Source organism: Muntiacus reevesi, chromosome 6 (genome assembly GCF_963930625.1).
Source record: "Muntiacus reevesi chromosome 6, mMunRee1.1, whole genome shotgun sequence".
NCBI classification, from domain to species: domain Eukaryota; kingdom Metazoa; phylum Chordata; class Mammalia; order Artiodactyla; family Cervidae; genus Muntiacus; species Muntiacus reevesi.
In genome coordinates this window covers 93,243,984-93,247,627 of record NC_089254.1, presented here as the reverse complement: position 1 = coordinate 93,247,627, position 3,644 = coordinate 93,243,984, and positions in this window count along the sequence as shown.

Here is a 3,644-nt window from a genome sequence, read left to right as displayed (position 1 = left end):
GAGAAGGGAATGGCTATGCACTCTAGTATTCTTGCCTAGAGAATCCCATAGACAGAGGAGCTTGAGGGTCTACAATCCGTCGGGTTGCAAAGAGTTGGACACAACTAGCTGACTAATACTGCATTTTCACCAACTCTCTGAGACAGTTATTGATGTCTTAGCAGCATTCTAATAACTTGCTTCCATTTGAAGATCAGACATATGCTTGCTAATGTAAGCATAGTCTTTTGATACTGGGCTCCAGTATTCAACTTGAAGGTCAAGCAGTCAACTTCAGAAGAAGGCCCTTTGCTCCCAGGGTCTGACACAGTGGTGTATCATTTACTTTCTGTACTCAGACCAAGAGCAGACTGGGGCAGGGCAGTAAGTGGACGTTAAGGAACAAAGGGTTTATCAGAAGTTGCCAAAGCTAGAAACGGTGCTTGAGTAAGAGGCACTTGTCTCTTTCCACTTCTGCTATTGCTGGCTGGTAGTCAGAGTAAGATCTTTAAGGTTTTCTCTGTTTGCCAAGTCAATCCCCCCAAGTGTATGATATAGCTAGTCGCCCTACCCTTCACTGTCTTCTTCAGCAATCAACTGTTCATTGGTTCCTTAGCAGAGTCTTACTCCCACTTGCTTTATCTTAGGATTCAGCTTCTAAATAAGAGCTTGAAGATCATACTCAGGAAATTATTTGAAAAATACTGGGGAAAGTATGTGAATTTCAGTCAACCGCACCTATGCTTCCATGTGAAATGTAAGTCCTGCTACCTGCTGTCCAGGGCATTTCTTTTTTTTTTTTCCTAATTCCTCCTTCTCCCACACACCACCTATGGTAACTACAAAATTGATCTCTTCTTTCTATGACTTATTTTTAAATTAGATACCCCATAAAGTGAGATCATACAGTATTTGTCATTCTCCATTTCACTTAGTATAACGCAGGGCATTTCTGAATGTGGTGTGCCTAATTCAGGCAATGAACACATTACAACATCACGGATGCTTTCCCACACTAGGAGGATATGAATGAAACTGTGAAGTACCAGGAATGGGGAGATTTTTCACAATGGCCATATGTTGAAGCAGTCACTGAAAGGTTGAAAACAGCTTTATAGCTTGGGAAAACCAAGTACTTGAAACTATATCTTGTTTAAAACTATAGCTCAACCAGTTCCTAACTGTCCTCTCCACTCCTACCTCCTACCACTCCTGTCATCTCCACTTCTATATCCTACCATCACCATTTCTGATTTTCCAACATCCAAACTAATACAGCCAACATTTAGTAGACAACTGTGGTATATGAGAATCCTTAGAAAAAATGGAGCAGCCCACATAGTCAACAAAAGAGTCCAAAATGCAGTACTTGTGTGCAATCTCAAAAATGACAGAATGATCTCTGTTCATTTCCAAGGGAAACCATTCAATATCACAGTAACCCAAGTCAATGCCCCAACCACTAATGCCAAAGAAGCTGAAATTGAATGGTTCTATGAAGACTTACAAGACCTTCTAGAATTAAAACCAAAAACGGATGTCCTTTTTATCATAGGAGACTAGAATGCGAAAGTAGGAAGTCAAGAGACACCTGCGGTAACAGGCAAGTTTGACATTGGAGTACGAAATGAAGCAGGGCAAAGGCCAACAGAGTTTTGCCAAGAGAATGCATTGGTCATAGTAAACACCCTCTTCCAACAACACAAGAGATGACTCTACACCTGGACATTACCAAATGGTCAATACCGAAATCATTGACTATATTTTTTGCATTCAAAGATGGAGAAGCTCTACAGAGTCAGCAAAAACAAGACTGGGAGCTGACTGCGGCTCAGATCATGAACTCCTTATTGCAAAATTCAGACTTAAGTTGAAGAAAGTATGGAAAACCACAGAACCATTCAGGTATGACCTAAATCAAATCCCTTATGACTATGCAGTGAAAGTGAGAAATAGATTCAAGGAATTAGATCTGATAGACAGAGTGCCTGAAGAGCTATGGATGGAGGTTCATGACACTGTACAGGAGGCAGTGATCAAGACCATCCCCAAGAAAAAGAAATGCAAAAAGGCAAAATGGCTGTCTGGGGAGGCCTTACAAATAGCTGAGAAAAGAAAAGAAGCTAAAGGAGGAGAAAAGGAAAGATATACCCATCTGACTGCAGAGTTCCAAAGAAAAGCAAGGAGAGATAAGAAAGCCTTCCTCAGTGATAAGTGCAAAGAAACAGAGGAAAACTATAGAATGGGAAAGACTAGCGATCTCTTCAAGAAAATTAGAGATACCAAGTGAGAATTTCTTGCAAAGATGGGCACAATAAAGGACAGAAATGGCATGGACCTAACAGAAGGAGAAGATATTAAGAAGAGGTGGCAACAATACACAAAAGAACTATACAAAAAAGACCTTAATGACCCAGATAACCACAAAGGTGCAATCACTATCCTAGAGAGTCAGACATCCTGGAATGTGAAGTCAAGTGGGCCTTAGGAAGCACCACTACAAACAAAGCTAGTGGAGGTGATGGAATTCCAGTTGAGCTATTTCTAGTCCTAAAAGATGGTAGTGTGAAAGTGCTGCACTCAATACGCCAGCAATTTGGAAAACTCAGCAGTGGCCACAGGACTGGAAAAGATCAGTTTTCATTCCAATCTCTAAGAAAGGCAAAGCCAAAGAATATTCAAACTACTGCACAATTACACTCATCTCACACACTAGTAAAGTAATGCTTAAAATTCTCCAAGCCAGGCTTCAGCAGTACATAAACCGAGAACTTCCAGATGTTCATGTTGGATTTAGAAAAGACAGAGGAACAAGAGATCAAATTGCCAACATCTGTTGGATCATCTAAAAACCAAGAGAGTTCCAGAAAAACATCTATTTCTGTTTTATTCACTATGCCAAAGCCTTTGACTGTGTGGATCACAACAAACTGTGGAAAATTCTTCAAGAGATGGGAATACCAGACCACCTGACCTGCCTCCTGAGAAATCTTTGTGCAGGTCAAGAAGCAACAGAACTGGACATGGAACAACAGACTGGTTACAAATTGGGAAAGGAGTACGTCAAGGCTGTATACTGTCACCCTGCTTATTTAGCTTATATGTAGAGTACGTCATGAGAAATGCTGGACTGGAGGAAGCACAAGCTGGAATCAAGATTGCCGGGAGAAATATCAGTAACTTCAGATATGCAGATGACACCACCCTTATGGCAGAAAGTGAAGAGGAACTGAACAGCCTCTTAATGAAAGTGAAAGAGGAGTGAAAAAGCTGACTTAAAACTCAACATTCAAAAAATGAAGATCATGGCATCCGGTCCCATCACTTCATGGCAAATAGATGGGGAAACAATGGAAATAGTGACAGACTTTACTTTCTTGGGTTCCAAATCACTGCAGACGGTAACTGCAGCCATGAAATTAAAAAACGCTTGCTCCTTGGAAAAAAAGCTATGACAAATCTAGACAGAAAACTAAAATGCAGAGATATTACTTTGCCACCAAAGGGCCATCTAGTCAAAGCTATGGTTTTTCCAGTAGACATGTATGGATTTGAAAGTTGGACCATAAAGAAAGCTGAGTGCCAAAAAATTGATGCTTTTGAACTGTGGTGTTGGAGAAGACTCTTGAGAGCCCCTCGGACTGCAAGGAGATACAACCAATCAA